Genomic DNA, 18,409 nt, shown 5'->3' on the forward strand with positions numbered 1-18,409 from the left:
TCCAAATTCAATTAATCAGAAAAACCTGTTCACAAGTCTATTCACTTCTATTTCTGATACCATCATTTTAGTCAAGTTTTCCAATATCTCTTATCTGCTTTCCTGCAATTTCCTGCATCCATTCTTCTTCCTCTTTCTTCAGACTTCAGCTAGCATAATCTTTTTAATTTTTTTTTTAACTTAAAACAACAGTAATCTATTGTCTCACACTTTTAGAAGCTAAAAATCCAAAATCAAGGTATTGGCAGGGCCAAGCTCTCTCTGTTGGCTGAAGGAGAGAATCCTTTATCTCTTCTAATTTCTGGTGTTTGCCAAAAATCCAGTGTTCCTTGGCTTATAAATACATCATTCCAGTCACATGGCCATCTTCCCTTTATATGTCTTCACATCATCTTCCCTCTGTGCATGTTTGTCACTATGTCTAAATTTCCCCTTTTTGTAAGGACACCAGTCATATTGGATTTGGGCCCACCCTCAGCATAATCTTTTTTAACTAAAAATCTTGACAAGACTCTTCCCATTATCCTTACAATAAAATTTAAAATTCTAAACATGGTCTACAAGGCCCTGCACAAATCTTTCCATTGCCTACCTTATCAACTTCTTCTGTCAGTGTATCTTTCCTCCTTATTCTTCTGTGCTTTAGATTTCTCCCAGTTTTAGGAATACCCTTTACATAATTCCATAATAAGGTCTCTATCGCTGCCTACATTTCCTTTATTAAAGTAAATTTCTGAAGAGTAAGAACTGCATCTTACTGATTTTTGTGTTCTTGTTGCTTAGTATAATTCCTGATGCATCACAGCCTCTTAATAAATAAAATAATAACATACATTCTTCTCCGATAGTTTGTGGGTACGTTAAGGGCCCCCACGGCCTAATTCAATGCCGGAGAAATAGTGTGCTCTCAATATATATGTATTTAGTTGAAGTAATTACCACAAATTAGGTTTTACTGGTTTATTCTCAGTTGAATAAAGCATTAAACCACAACTCTTTATTCATCAGGCATGCTAGCTTTACCTACTTTTCCTTCATAGCATACGTTATATTGATAATTATATACTTATATCTTTTATACTTATCTTTTGTTCTCCACTGTATCCCCAAAACCTATCACTGTGCCTGGCTTATCAATAAATAAATAACACCTAGTAATCAATAAATATTTTTGAATGAATTAACGAAAAGTTAATTCCAGTTAATCAGAGTTTTACTCTATTTCCTATGAGGCAACGTATCTAAAAAATGGTCTTCAAAGTATTCTATAATACTTGTTGAAAATGCATATTAAAGGCTCCACAAACATCCCATATCTACTAAATCAATCTCTGAGGGTTGGCGCCTGGGATCTATGTTTTTACTCAGGTCCTTGGGTGATTCTTAATGTGATATGTGCATATAGTTTTCTCATGACTCATTTTTGAAGCTAAACAGAAATGTTTCTTCATGAGGGAGGGGCGGGAACCACAATAAGACCTTCATATTTATGGTTATAGTGTTATTTTATTTTCTGCGTTTTTTGTTTGTATTTTTTATACTAATTACTTGTTTTATAGTTATTTATGTCTGACCTTTTTGACCAGTTAACTTTCCTTTCATGAACCAAAATCACCACCTGTTTCACTACTCAGCAATCTCAGCCTGCTCACTCTGAGTCTCTTCTCTTGTCTTTACTGCCAACAGCCAGCCCTCTTATAAATCTCTCTCTCCCTGGCTATCCCTCCCCTGCTTGTTCCGCTTTGTGAGAGCAGTTTTTAATCAGTGGTACTAACATACAGCACTGGAATTTCAAAGGCCTTTCATGTAGAAATAAAGTAGAGAAATTCATCTAGGACTCAAAAAACTTATGTTTCCTACTGATACTTTATGTTTTCGCTCTTGAAATCAGTAAAAAGTAACCCTATTGAATCAACTCAGAATTTATGTAGTGATTCAAGTAATAATTACAGGGTATTAATATATGAGTCGGTATGATATAAACATAATTGTCATATAACATGGAAAGCATCAGGAATTGAAAGTGACACACTGTTCTCCTTGCTGATAACTTAAAAATATGAACAATTTTGCTTCAAGAGAATAAATGTAAAGAAGCGAAATGTTGGTAGGGATTAGGGAAAAATCAAGAGAAGACAATGATTTAAAAAAAAACATTTAATTTTACTTTTCCTTTTTTCCTCATCATTTTAAGAGAATTTTGACTGTTTTATTCATTCAACAAACGTTTGTTTTGAGCACCTACTAAATGCCAAGCACTTGATAATTGAATTTGTTAAGGGCTTTACAGTTTTAGAGAGGTTTTTACAGTCCTTATTTCATAGTAGTATGGACTGCATCTTTTCAAAGTATCTTGCTAACTGAGGGTACATGAGGAAAGGTGACTGGGAATGTATCTTCAGTTCAGATGAAAGAGATGATCAGCAGTGCCCCAGCCTTGCCCCCATTACAACCATGCTGTTCATTTTCCATTCTCAACTGTTGTTTAAAACAGAGCCCCTCAAGTCCAGAGTTAGCATATAAACTTCCTTTCCTACAGTCTATCAGTTCCAAGTTGGGGGTGTACTTTAATTCAACGCACCAGAAAACTGTTTTGGCAGATGGAAATAATGTATCAGGAAGGGATAAAAACATGTATTAAAATTGTTTGGAAGGGTAGGCTGAACCAAAATCTCAAATCCTTTGCTAAATGAAAGAGTATAAATAAATAAATGTAACAAAATAACTCAAGGGTAATTCTTTATTTCCAGGTCAGGAATATGTATATTAATGGTGTGCGTTTATTGCTTTTTCTCATTGACCCTTCATGTTTTTTCTCATTTAAAAAATGTAATTGTTTCACTGCAGCAGTCTGAAGCTTGAAACATTTACATATTACATATCTTGTTATATTTTTAAACATTTACTACTATCCTTTTTTTGTGAAGTATGAGAAATCAAAATTCACAGTTGCATATTAAAGATCTGTCTTCCTCTGAGTGTTAGAAATCCCTGGGTCTTATGCTAAATCATCAAATTAGTAAACGCCACTTTTCTGAATGTAGATACTTCAGTGTGCATCATCTATTCTGAATGGAGCAGTGCCTTCTAAATACAGCAAGTGAAACAAGGGCAGAAAAAATGCAGAGCCAGACAAGAATCAAATAATGACTGAATGAGCACTAGCTTTCTAGAGTGTAATGTATTGAGAACAATTTTGTGGGGCGGAGGTAGGGGCTAGATCTTGGGAAGGAAAAGAGATGTTTAGAAGTTTGGGGTAGGAGGGTATTGGGGATGGAGTTCTTGATGGAAAACAAAAAAGAAGAAAATAAGAATTCTTGTCATCTTTGGTGAAAATAATAATTGTCATGATTTAGGGTAGAGAATCCTACTTAGAATTGGCCCAAGCCAGCAGCTGGACTGTTCTGAGACAGGGCACACTTCCCTACAGACATCAGGGCGAGGCTTTGACACACATTAGCATATCTGCATTGCAGTCGATAGGAAGGTTATGCTGGTGACAGTTTTTATTCCTTTGCAGGCTGATTTAGTTCAGTATTGATTTGAGACAGCTCCAATAGCAGTGGTTTTTCATGGGTAAGTCTATAGAATATATTTTCATCATGAAGAGTAATAGGCACAGATAGCACAATTCCAGCCTGCTAATGAATATCTGGGGTCTTCCACTGAGATCTTTCTTATGCAACCTCAAAGTTCAGGGATGTCATTTCAGGTATCAGTGACATTCCATGGCATTTAAAGAGAAATGGATTCTGGCACAATTCTGCAGAAGGGCTAGCAACAACAGACACACATGTTATATACAGGATTCAGTGAATTTAATGATTTTCACAATCCCAGGCTATCAATGTCCTGTTTTTTTCAGCCATTCTCCCAGGATATCCTATAAAATATGCAAAATAAATAAACAAGCCTTGTTATATGAGAAATAAATCTACTACTAAAAATTCAGTTTGTTAACCCAATTTGTACAGGTGCTAACACAGAATTTAACAAATAAAGATACATAATGAAAAAAGAAGAGGCAGCTTTTATCTGCAGCATTCTCACATCTCCTAGAGAATCATTGCTAAAGGTTATTTCTTTCTTCATTTCCCGCAAAAGCCAAAATGAGCAACTAAACTGGAATTATTTCAAAATATGTCTATCTGAATTATAGATTATTATTAAATTCTACAGAAATTAAATAAAACAAACACTAGCAAAGAATAGATAAGAGTCCTGACAGGCTTGATTTAATTAATATATTTTAAACTTTTACGCTTATCAAATAGATATTTGAATTAGTTTAAGATTAATAAAGTGTTTTCTTGAACAAACTAAATGGTTTCCACTGATTCATATACTCTCTTATGGAAAACTAGATTCCCACGTGTACTTATATCCATTTCCAAATCCTGTTTTCAGTTATATTCATCTGTTTCAGTTTCTTTTCCAGTACCAAGAGGTTATTAAAATTATAATTATATGTCATACATTTGGCACTATGTTTCTATGTGAATTGTAGAATTGGCTTGTCTTTTTCCTTCCTCCCCTGAAAAAAAAAACCATTTTGGTATTTATATTGTGATTAAATTAGATGTATAAATAAGTAGAAAAAATTGATATACAATATGGAGAGTTTATTTTTTCCAAAAGCAGTGTATGCTTTTCTGTTTATCCATATCTTTTAGTCCTTCTGTGGCATTTTAAAGGTTTCTCATGTATTTCTTATTAGCATTATTACTATTTTAACCTTTCTGTTGCCATTATTAGTGCCATATTTTATTTCATTATATTTTCCAGCTGGTTATATATACAGAAAGACTGTTGGCTTTACAAACAGTTTGATATAGTGGCAAAGAACACGGACTAGAATTTTTGAACCCCAGCTCTGCCACACCAGCTACGTGACCTGTTTCCTTGTCCATAAAATAGAGATAATAATATTATATACTTCATAGGATTATCGTATTAGTTAATATATTCAGAACACTGCAGCACATAGTAAACACTAAGTTTTCACTGTTGTCACTATTATCACCATCATTTATCTGAGAAGCTAGTACCAGCTTCTGACTTTTTAATCTATTAGTCATTTGTTGGTTAATTCTTGATTATATATAGTATTCTTACCATTTATAGCATTATTATCATTTCAATTAAAGTAGCTTCATGTGTTTTAACCAATAAATTTATCATCCGGTTTTACAACAGAATATCTATTTTATTTTTTTCTATAAAAAATACTTTTGAATACATTGAAATGTCTGTCAATGTGGCCAGAAATGCCAAAGAAAATTTTTAAAATTTTATTACAGTATATAATTGTTGAAATATATCTGTACATTTTATAGTTACTATAATATTTTAAAGGTTCACTATACCACAAGAAATATTGCCTGTAACTCCTTTATCAAATATTTTTCCTTTTCTTCGATTACTTTTTTATTGCATATTAAGTTATATTAAGCCAAAAGGAAGATACGAAGACATTTTTTAACAACTTTAAAATAGAATATATCTAGAATAAATTTTGCAGAAATTTTTCCATTGCATTATAGCTGATAATTTGTTAGTTGTAATTGCTGTTACATTTAACAGACTTTTTGTAAACAAAATAATTAGATTTTCTTTTAAAAATTCTGTATTTTTTTCATGCCCAATTTGTATTTTGGAATCTAGAACTCTAGTCAGATCCGAAATGAACTCAAAAATTAGTTTGCCTTTGAAATACTTTCATTTTCAATAAGAAAATTTTTTTAAGAAATGGGTACTAACCAATTTAACATCATGGAAATGATCCACTAGATTTATCAGTTTATATTCTATAAATTGTGTGTTATAAACCTAAAGTACATCTTGATGATCTCTGGCTTTAGCCTGGTTGCGACATATACATAACCTTTCTGATCTCATTAAAATCAGAATCTCTTGATTTATGTGAGAGAAGTTTGAAGTATAGCTGAGTACATTATTAACATTGAAACATCTGTATCTATATTCTTATAAGACAATTCTTATAAGAATTGTCTGGAATGGTTTGTTGTTTGTTACAGTAAATGATTAGAGATTAGAGACAAGTAAGTATCCTTCAATTTTAAAGTCTTCTTTCTTCACAACTAAAATTTTGAATTTCCCTTTACTTTAGGTATCTCGATTATATATCAGATAACAGTGGTTGGCTGATACATGATATTAGCTGATCATTCCACCAGATATTAGTCATGGTAATAACAGTTAATACCACAAGCACATTAGAGATCCCACCAGCCTTGTCCTTTGTACAGCGATAAGGACGAGAGAGGTAGATCTCTAGACTTTCTCCCGTCAGGATTTACTGAAGCTTCCAGCCAGAGAGTATTTTGGTTGTTTACTTGACTTTGGTTATATAGTGAGGGGAGTGATGGGGGAATTTCCCAAGTGACAAGGAACACATGAACAAAAATGTCCTTCTATGTATAAGGAAAAGAATAAGAGTGAGAGAGAAGGGTGATGAAGTCAGTAACCCAGTTCAATTAAAGGCTGTACCTTGGAAAGGTAGAATTTGAGATGAGAATATCAGTTTGACTAAAATACCTCGTAGTCACCAGCTGGTTCTACTTCCTGCATTTCTACTGCTGTTGAAAGCTAACCGTAAAGTTCTATGTGAAATAGCAGCTCTGTCGCATTCCAGAAGGAAGGTATCGCAAGTTCTACCTTTTGGGAGCTCAGCTGAATGGAGCCACTCTCATGTTTAACATTTCCATCTTGTTTACCTCAACCCAGGAAATCTGTCAGGTTCTGGTTTTATATGGAAAATTATTTCCAGAATCTTTTAGAAAATCGTATAGAGTAGCACCAGCACCACCACTCCCCCCAACACGTTGCCATGTTGACCCTGTTTTTGATCCTTAAATCACTATGAGAATTCTTCACTTACCGCCTCCATTTCTTCCACCCTCACTTCAAACCACTTTAAACTATGAAATGTTTCCCAGCTACTTGTCTTTGAAAGGCATAAGTTCTTATTGATCCAAGTTTATATAAGCATGTCATGCTTTATGAATAATACTTTACTAAGCCTCACAATTAGAATCATTCCTGAATCTCTTTAAGTAGAAACTCCTGTGGTGTCATTAAATATTATGTGTGGGTTTCTAACTTTTGTCCTAAGAGGTAAGCAAGAGTTTTGTGACCTATTAACAGTTGAAAATCAATCAGAAAAAAATGTCATAGAATTCTAAAGCTAAAACAAACGTAAGATATCTGATCCTGCCCCTTCACTTTATACATGAGAAAACTGAGGCCCAGAGAGATGAAATATCTCAAAATATCCATATTGTATATCAAAGAGAAAATTACTTTCTTTACAGAAATTTAGCTTACACACAATTTTTCAGGAGCACGTCTGTGAAAATTTTAGCATAAAATTCCTAATCACTGAAAAAATTCTATCTCCATTCTTCTTTGTGTTTCATATTCATGTACAGTATCTCATTTGAGGGAGAAAAATATTCTCTCTAGTATGACAGCTGTATTACACAGCTTCCAGAGCATGACAGTTTTATTTCAGACTCCATTTCAGATGCTATATTTCTATATCTTAGAAATAGTGACCTTTCCTATTTTCCCTAAAAACAAGGAGAAATGAAAATACTATAATGCCATTTAAACAATTTATTGTTTTAAATATAGGGATAAAAATAGCTTTGCAGATTGATAAAGTTTTTGACGATAGTTTTTTTTTGTTAAAATTCCTTTGAGAATGGTAGTTAATGTCTGCCTGTGCCATCTGCAAAAGCCTGTCCCTCCTCATACGTGAGCTAGAAATATCCAGCACTAAGAAAGCAGGGCCTGTTGTAGACATGGGGGAAAACAAGAATTCACATTGCTCTAAAAGATCTCAACTTTATGTATTCTAAGCCTTGTTAATAGTTTACATAGTTGAAGATTTTCTCAGCAGTGTATATCTGTGCCTAACAAAATTAACATTTTTTCCTTTTTTCTTCAAAAATTGTTGATTATTTCTCATGACTTACACTGCAGTTTTTATGTGGATAATTCCGAAAATATGATCCTCTAGCCATGACTTCTCCCAAACACCAGTTTATGTCTCCAACTGCATTTCAACACTTCAACTTGGTAGACCCTAGGCACCCTCAATTTTATACATCTAAATCAGAACTTGTCTTCACCTTATCTACTGTCTGTCACTGTTACTACCTTCTTTTCTCCCTTAATCACCCATGTTCAAAACATAAAAGCCATCATTTACTCATCCCTGTCCTTTATCTTCCATATATTTTCTTACAATGCCTCTCATATATTCTTCCCCTTTATCAATACACCCAATTTTACTGAATAGCTACTGAGTTCCAGGCTCTCTGCTAGGTAGTAGAAGTATAAAAACAAACAACTCCTAGTCCCTGCTTTCAAGGAGCTCATGGTGTATTTATTGGAAGAGACCAGTATCAGTATGGAACAGGGGTTGTAAACCTGAGACACTCTGGTTACATACTTGTAAACTAAACTTTTAAAAAATCTTTCAAAATGAAAATAGCAACCTGACTGAAATTTCTGCCTTGTTCATACCAGGATGAATTGAAACAAATGTGGAAAGGATTTTAAATGAGAAAGGCTTTATTCAGCATACCTCCTAGAGGTAGAACCGAAGCCCTAGAAGTAGAATCAGAACACCTTCCCCATGTGTTTGATAGAGTTGCTTCACACAAAATATGCATGCAAAGCCCCACTTCTTTACTTGGCAAACTCCTCTTCATCCTTTTATTTTATTTTTTTGCGGTACGCAGGCCTCTCACTGTTATGGCCTCTCCCGTTGCGGAGCACAGGCTCGGGACGCGCAGGCCCAGCAGCCATGGCTCACGGGCCCAGCCGCTCCGCAGCATGTGGGATCCTCCCAGACCGGGGCACGAACCCGTGTCCCTTGCATCGGCAGGCGGACTGTCAAACACTGCGCCACCAGGGAAGCCCCTCTTCATCCTTTTAATCTCAACTCAAATGTTACCTTTTTAAATAAGTGTTCCCAAACTGTACACTTTCTCCTGGCAGATGAACCACTCCTTCTTCTGTATCATGACAGAAACCAAGTTGCAGTGAGTTCCGGAGTGAATGAAAAGAAAGTGGAGATGAGAAAGTAGAGGGCTAGTAGCTAGGGAAGTACTTGCCCCTTGGAGAGTAATTTTATTATTTAGTTTTCATTCTTTATATTTATCTTTCACTATGAATGGGAGAGAATTGGATGTATTTGTAGGCCTAGGAAAAATCTGTAGGCCAATACAAAACTGTATTTGTAGGCCAGGGGAATGACTGAAGGAAAAAAGAAGGTAATGAGTAGAGCAAAGCTCTCGATTTCCAGTGTCATCACTTAATCTAAATCTTCATAAAATTCACTTTCTAACAAGTCTTTCTGCCTATCATTTTTCCCATCTCTAATTCATCCTTCAAGATATGGCCAAATTAATCTTCCTAAGATACTGCTGTTAACATGTGACACATTCCTCCAAAAATCTTATATCCTTGAGCTTCTCTGTCTTTCAGAGCCCTCATGATCTGTCCCCTACCTACTTATTCATTACTGTTTCCCTCTAATTCCCAGGATGATGCTCAGCTCAGTAAGACTAGTCTCTTCATTGTCTTTTTCATACCCATTGACTCTAAGTTCTATAAGAACAAGTATCTTTGTTTTGTTCATTAATGTATCCCAAGCACATTGCATGGTACCTAGTAGGTGCTCAGTAATTATTTATGGACCATTTCCATGCTCATTCACACTTCAGAACTCTTACAATTACCTACTTGTGCAACACTCTTCTTCCTCTTTTCTTTTATTTATTTATTTATGGCTGTCTTGGGTCTTCGGCTGCGCATGGGCTTTCTCTAGTTGCAGCTAACGGGAGCTACTCTTCATTGCAGTGTGTGGGCTTCTCATTGCAGTGGCTTCTGTTGTTGTAGAGCACGGGCTCTAGGAACGCAGGCTTCGGTAGTTGCAGCACGTGGGCTCAGTAGTTGTGGCTCACGGGCTCTAGAGCACAGGCTCAGTAGTTGTGGCACATGGGCTTAGTTGCTCCGCGGCATGCGAGATCTTCCAGACCAGGGATAGAACCCGTGTCCCCTGCATTGGCAGGTGGATTCTTAACCACTGCGCCACCAGGGAAGTCCCCTTCCTTTCTATTTTTCTAAACCTTACTGATATTTCCTGACTGAAATACTAGTTCCTCCACCTATATTTTGCTAACTACTTCTCCCCATATTGTGTTTATTCCTTTCCCTGTATTCTTATAGTATGTAGCTATGATTCCATACATGGAATCTTATAAGAGAAGCAGTGTAATGATGTGGTTAAGAGCTCAGACTCCAGAGCCAGACTAAATTTGAATCCTGGCTCTGTTACTTACTGATTATATGGCCTTTGTTAAGTTATTTAACCTTTCTCTGCCCTAATTTCCTCCTCTATAAAATGATCAAAATAATAAAACCTACCTCATAGAATTGTTGCAACACTGAAATAAGCTCATATATGTCAAGTGCTTGTCATAGTGACCAGCACATAGTTAGCACCATATAAGTGTTCTCTGTTATTATTGTATAGTTTTATTATTGCACTTTTTTGTATTTGATATCATTTATTACCTTAATACTTTGAAAACTCAAGGCCCACATACACACACACACATATATATATTATTGCTTTTATGTTAGTCTTTTTTTTCCAACCAGGTTAGGGACTCTTTGAGGTGGAAATGATATTTTGTCTCTCTCAAGATGGCCAGCACAAAGCTACTAGATTAAATATTTGCTGATTGGTGATTTATTAAAAATTTAGACTATAATAAGACTACTTTACCATGAAATTCAAGCTGCTTCATTTGGGATGTGATTTTTAATAACAACTTATTTTATATAAAGATCTACAGTCTACCAAACATTTTTACACGTATTATATCAATTGATCCTCACAGTAAATTTGTGAGGTAAGTGTCATCATTCTCGCAATACAGCTTAGAAATGTAGGGTCAGAGAAGATAAGCATCTTACCACCCTCTCTCTCAGCACTGCGAGAGGTATAGGACAGATTATTAAGTCTCCTTACTTCTTGCCTGCTCAGATAGGTATAGGACAGATTATTAAGTCTTCTGTGTAAACAGGCATTCTACTACAAAATAGAATGTCAGCCACCGCTTCTTTCAGGTATGCCCGAATCTCTACAAATGATTGTCTTGGGCACTCCCCATCACTTGCCTTGTGAGGGAGGGGGGAGTGATTTGAGTGTCCAGAAACACCCACTCCTCTACCCTGCAGGATGAGAACAGAAGGGCATTTTATCTTGAACAAAGGGGATGCTGGGATGTTAGTTGGAAGTAGTAGAGTAATTTCTGTCCCTTCTCAGCCCTGGGGAAGACATTGGTGGCTTTTGTTGGCAGTTTCTATTATTTGGCAGCACATTAGAACCTCTTTGTTTCAACCTAGGGACAACATCATTCAGCATCCTGTTACACATGCATGCATTTATTTATCAAACATTTCAGCACCTTCTCTGGGCAAGACCCTCTCATCTCTTGCTATGAGAGATACAAAAGAAATCTAAGAAATTTAAGCTATTGATATACCTGGTTCTTTGTTGTCATCAGCATGTTTATATTGATCCAGTCTCTCTCCTAGAAACATGATATGTCACTTGAAAAGATCTTTGAGTAGAGTTTTGCTTTTATAAGTTGTCCTAAAGAGTATTTATTTTCATCGTGTTGAAACATACATTAATACATGATTAGTCCTGTGATGCTTCCTGCCTTATAAACGTGCCTACTTTTGCTTTTCATGCTTTCTGATTTATATTTCCACCTTTCTTTTAGAAGATTATCTTTAGTATTACGGGTGGTGTTCCAATTCCAATTATTCGGTGAAATTTAATAGTCTTTCTAAGTGTTTTTGCCCAAAATTAAGGTAGATCTCTCTATATATGAACTGTAGGCAATGTGTGTCACTTCCTTTGCTGCCTTATTTTAGGTTCTAGAATTATAAAGTAGATATTTAATAAACGTTACTTTGCTTCCAAAGTGAAGAGATTTTAAAATGACTCAAAGAACCAGTACTGTAGACATTATGAGGTCATCCTGTCCCTGAGAAAATCCCTCAAAAGCTTTAAGAAACGATCAAATCTACCATGTATCTTCTGAAAGCAGCACTCCTGGCCTCATTTATACCCAGGTACTATAAATATCTTTTGGAATCCTTAATTTCCAAGTGGCTTTAGAGAGAGTAATTATTTATATTAAGATTTTATCCCTCTTTCTCACCCTCCCCCTAAACACACACACACACACACACACACACACTCACAAACACATACACACAAAATAGCATAATATATGACAGTTGCTTCCTTCCATAATGAAGGGTGTTTGTTGTTTTGTTTTTAACCTTCTAATATACATTATGAGTATGATAACATATAGAGCTGTTTCTGAGTGCAGTATCAAAATATATTACTCTTAAAGGAAACACAATTCTTGCTAAGAAAAATATCAGCCATTTAAGGCAGTAATCTACTAAGTAATTTCTACTATCTAACATTAAACAAGGAAAACTTTATAATTATTTAGTGATGATAATGTAATTTACATTTGTGTTGGTAGAAGTTTGGAAAAGTATATTAAATATTCTTCCACATAGCCAACAGGTCCTTTTCTCTAAATTCTTCATACATCTGATGAAGAGATAGATAAACATCAGTTTATTCAAATATTTCTTCATGCAAAAAACAGAGTAGTCCTTACCAATGAAACATTCCAGTGAGCTTCAAACATTTTTTATTCAATTGTCTATAATAGCTTTTGTGTGTCTCTTTTCTGAACTTGAATGCATGAAAGCCTGCCCTACTTGCTGATCCTTTTTCTTTAATCATTTTAAAACTTATCAAAATTTAAGAATAATAGTGATTTTATTGTTTTTCTTTAACATCTCTATATGTTTTCTAGTGCCAGATCTGATTACCTGCAATGGTGAATATAGCCATGAGTTCTTATTTGTGAAGCCTTTTTATATTGCTGTATATATTTGAAAAGAATTGTCTTCAGACAGATTAGATTCATAGTTATGAAGTATTTAAGAGAAGTATATAATAGTGCTGGTTGAAAGCAATCATATTTTTATAAATGTTTAAATTTTTAAAAACAGCTCATGCTTAATTATTAAAATTTAAAAACAGAAAGTCACTAAGAAAAAAACCACATTAATTCCACTGACTCAAAGGTTACCACTTTTACCATTTCTATGCATTATTCTTATATATATGAAAATACATGTATACACACATGCATGTGTTTACACACACACTCACATAGTCACTATGATATACATCACCAAGCTGGTATCTTGGTGAATTTATTGTTTTATAGGGTCTTCTTCCCCTTGATAATATATCCTGAATATTTCCTCTACTAAGTAGTATTTTTCTAAAATATGATTTTAATGGGTGAATGATATTTCTTTATATGAATTCATTGTTACTTATCCTATCACCTTTTATCATGCATTGACATTATTTCCAGTTTTTCATAATTTAAGAAAAACTATGTTTGATAAATATTTTTCCATACTACTTTGTACAATCTGTGATTATGTCCATGGAACAAATTTCCTAAAAGAAATTTCTATTGCATGCATATTTGAAAGTTTTTAATGCATATTACTAATTTTTTCTCCAGAAAGTTTATGTTGATTCACACATCTAAAACATGTCTATTTTATTTTACTTATTGATTTTTACTGAAGCATAGTTGATTTACAATGTTGTGTTAATTACTATGTACAGCAAAGTGATTCAGTTATACATATATATACATTCTTTTTTTAATATTCTTTTCCATTATGGTTTATCGTAGGATATTGAATATAGTTCTCTGTGCTATACAGTAGGACCTTGTTGTTTATCCATTCTATATATAAAAGCTTACATCTACTAACTCCAACCTCCCAATCCATCCGTCTCCCAAACCCCTCCCCCTTGGCAACCACCAGTCTGTTCTCCATGTCTGTGATTCTGTTTCTGTTTCATCGATAGGTTCATTTGTGTCATAGTTTAGTTTCCACATATAAGTGATATCATATGGTCTTTGTCTTTCTCCTTCTGACTTCACTTAGTATGAGAACCTCTAGTTGTTTGTATGTTGCTGCAAATGGCATTATTTTGTTCTTTTTTATGGCTGAGAAGTATTCCATTGTATATATATACCACATCTTCTTTATCCATTCATCTGTTGATGGACATTTAGGTTCTTTCCATGTCTTGGCTATTGTGAATAGTGCTGCTATGAACATAGGGGTGTATGTATCTTTTTGAATTATAGTTTTGTCCAGGTATATGCCCAGGAGTGGGATTGCTGGATCATATGGTAGCTCTGTTTTTAGTTTTTTGAGGAACCTCCATACCATTTTCCACAGTGGCTGTACCAACTTACATTCCCACCAACAGTGTAGAAGGGTTCCCTTTTCTCCACACCCTCTCCAACGTTTGTTATTTGTAGACTTTTTAATGATGGCCATTCTGACCAATGTGAGGTAGTGCCTTATCGTAGTTTTGATTTGCATTTCTCAAATAATTAACAATGTTGAGCATCTTTTCATGTGCCTTAAAATGCATATTTTATAGTTCTTCCCTACACGCTTACTGTCAGAGTTTAACCAACAGCAAAAGATTGTAAACTCAAATTAGGATAATTCAAGAATGGTTATAATAATTAAAGAGATAATAATTACAAAGGTATAATAGTTACAAAGATAATCGTGGAATGTTGGTGAAAATATAAGAGATAATGCAGTAAATTATGAACACTAGCGACAGCCCTGTTACCACCTAAAGGCCAAAAGGGATCAGGGAGAAAGAGGTTATCAGAACATGAAAAAGGAGAAGCAGGTAGAGAAAGCCATCTTGAGAGGAACAGTGACCTTTGGTCAACAAACATAGCCAGGCCAAGGTGACTTTTCGAGTAGGGAACCAGGGGAATATATATCCTGACCTTACTCTCCCTATTGTCTGTACCACCTTAAAAGCCAGAGGACCGAGGGTCCCTCTTGTAGTTGCAAATAGAATCTTCCGCCCAGCAGAGAACGAGGCAGGAGCCAATGGAGAGTGAATCTGGAGGGACAAAGAAAAGATATCCCAGAACACTTACCTACTTTTTCTATTTCTATGATTGTATATACGTTTTTCTAATATTTCTATGATTGAGGTAAAAAAGTTTTCTTTACCTATTTGTGTTTATTTTGCCAAGTATATGTATACATCTGCCCTCACTTCATTTTAACTAAGCAGATTTTTTTTCTTATTGGTTTGTCTTATTGATTAAAAGAGTTCTTTATATAATAAGGGCATCTTAAATTTTTTTCATGTATATTTCTCTTCTTTAAGAGTTCAGCTTTTTCCGTATGCTTAAAAATAATTTTAGTCATCAATACTTATTCTTTTGTGATTCCAGTTTTTACACATAATTTTTTGTTCCACTTATAAATCATTTTGCTTTGTAGTATAAGATAGAAACATGATTTTATTTTACTCTAGGTAGTAAATGATGCCAACACTATATCCTAAATAATATACCCTTTCCCCCAGTGATTTGATATGGAATCCTATTCTTTTACCAAATATTTATATGTATTGGAGTCTGTTTCTGTGCATCCCATTATGTCCTGTTTGTCTTCTAGTCTATTCTGGTGCAATATCATGTGGTATTATTTTATACAGTTTTAACATATTACAATGTATTTTATTATTTTTCAACATTTTCTTGACATTCTCACCTATTTAGTCAAATGAACTTTAGAACTTATGTTTCAAAATCAAAAAGAAAGATCCTTTTAGAGTTTTGATTAAATTGTAATATATTAATACATTGTTCTGAGGAAAAATAAAGATCTTGTAATACTGAATCTTTCTTTCCAGATAGCATTTTATGTCTCTCAGGTTTTTCAAATGCCCATCACAAAACTCTTTCATTTTCTTCAAATTCTCTTATTTCTAAGTATTTTGTTTTGGAGGAATATTTTGATATTGTGATTGAAAGCTTTTGCTCCTTGTGTTTTCTTACTGGCTGCTGCTGCTGTAGAGAAAAGCTAATGATTTTGTTGTATGTATGTTGTAACTAAACTGTACCAAATTCTTACCAGTTTTATTGGATTTTCCTCTGATTATTCTAGATTTTCTAAGAAGACTATTGTCTAAGAAATATATATTTTTCCAATATTTACACTCAGTATTTAATTTTCTTATTATCTCCACAGCAACTTTCATAACAATAAAAATAATAATGCTGATAGCTACAATATTATTTCTCCATTTTTATTTTAATAAGTCTGCCTCTGTGGCTCATCATTAATTAGAATGTCAAATATTTGAGATAAAGAACATCTGCCTTAATGAAATCTTTCATTGTTCTAATTAACTTGCCTTCTGATATGTGTTTACCATGAGTTTTTCTAAAATTGGGAATAAATGTGAAGTTTTATCACATATGGCTTTGTGTCACCTACAGTGATGATTACATACTTCATATCCTTTGACTAAAGGTGATGAATTATTTTTAAAATTGTCCTAATATTGAACCGTCCTTCATTCCTGGAATATGCCCTACTTTGTCATAGTATGCCATTCTTTTAAATTGCTACCGCATTCAGTTTTCTAGTTTTGAGATTTTTTAAGAATCTATATTCTTAAGGAATATTGGGGGTGGTGTTTAATGCTATCTTTGTTAGATTTAAGAATTAGGTTATGGTCACTTCATAAAATAACCTTTCAATGTTTTCTTTGCCTTGGAACAGTTACAAGATAGAATTGCTTCAGGAAAAAAATGTGTTTGGCACCTTTCTTTAAAGTAATCATTTAAAAACTTTAAAATTTTACCTTTAAAATTTACAAAGTCCATTCAATTTTTCTGTGACTTCTGAATACACACACACACATATCATTCATCAGTTCTCTTCAGCTCTACTTAGGCCTATGGATATTTAGGTCTATTCAGATTTTATATTCTTTTGGGAATATTTGGAATCAATTTTTTTTATTTTTTCAAATATTTTTACATGCTTATATTCTTTCTCATTTATAGATAATTAGAAAGGAAGGAAGGAAGGAAGGGCGATATATAAAGAAAATATATAGAGAAAGGAAAAATATAAAAATATGTTTGTTTATATTTTTCTCATTTCTTATCAGGCACACATTTCACATACAGGTTTTCCAATTTTATTGATATTCCCCAAAGTTTCAACTCTATTTTTTTTATCTATTTTTTCCTTCATTCATATTTTTATTATCACTAAATTATTTTGCCTACTTTCCTAGGGATAGTTTTTTGTGTGTGTTTATTTTTTTGCCTTCTTTATGTACACCTAACTTCTTTCAGTTAATTAGAGTACATTTTGTAAGCTTATATGGTAGCAACTGTCATCTTCAATTTTTCAGTTGAGGAAAGGAGAGATGGCTGTGAGAAATTATTGAGGCAGATATAGATTTCAGTCTTCTTGATTAACCATTACAGTGCCCAGAGGCTAGAGAGAATCTTATGATTTGCCATCCCTGAAGAGTCTGTCTAATAATCCAGACATAACAATAGACTCTGTAATGTTATTTAATCATATTTTTATTCACTCATTCATTCATTAAATATCTATTAAGTTTTTTTGGTTCCAGACCTTGTGCTATCTTTTGGAGATACAAATATGAAAAGACATAGAACCTGCATTCAAGGATGTTGTAAGTCAAGAGGAGAAACAGATAATGTATTACAAGTATAGTAATTACTATGATGGAGGTATATACATGTTGTTTGGGAAACATATACATAGCACAAAGTTACTCAGGAAAAGTAATAGAAGACTTAGAAAAACCATTTTATTCATTTATATTCAGCAAATATATTTTAATATCTTTTATGTGTCAGATAATTTGCTGAGACCTGGGGAAGACATAGGCATAAAAGTCATTTTCCTTATCCTTGAGGAGCTCTCAGTCTAGTGGGAAGTAAATAATCCTATTATAATAAAGATGTATACCTGATACCTATGCAGACACAGAAGAAAAACTAAGTAAGACTGCCAGGAGTCAAAAAGACTTTCTTTACAGAGAAAATAGTATTTGAGCTGATACTTGTAAGGTGAGCAGGGATTTATTAGATGGACAAAGTGCGGCATTCTAAGCAGAGGGAACAACGTGGGCAAAGGTGACACAGTGGTATAAAAAGGCAAATAGTCTGCTAATGCCAAAGTACATGGTACAAGGTGGTAAGGGATGAGAAAAAAAGGTGAAAGATAACAAACATTGGGCTTCCCTGGTGGCGCAGTGGTTGAGAGTCCGCCTGCTGATGCAGGGGACGCTGGTTCGTGCCCTGGTCCAGGAGGATCCCACATGCCGCGGAGCGGCTGGGCCCGTGAGCCA

General features: G+C 34.2%; 1 protein-coding gene across 6 annotated transcripts in view; it reads left to right on the forward strand.

Annotated features, from left to right (window-relative positions):
- The window catches only part of TBCK (TBC1 domain containing kinase), a 240,499-nt gene that overhangs the window by 174,169 nt on the left and 47,921 nt on the right, over nt 1–18,409 (forward strand). The gene's annotated exons all lie outside the window — the stretch shown is intronic.

The sequence above is a fragment of the Tursiops truncatus genome, chromosome 5 (genome assembly GCF_011762595.2).
Source record: "Tursiops truncatus isolate mTurTru1 chromosome 5, mTurTru1.mat.Y, whole genome shotgun sequence".
NCBI lineage: Eukaryota > Metazoa > Chordata > Mammalia > Artiodactyla > Delphinidae > Tursiops > Tursiops truncatus.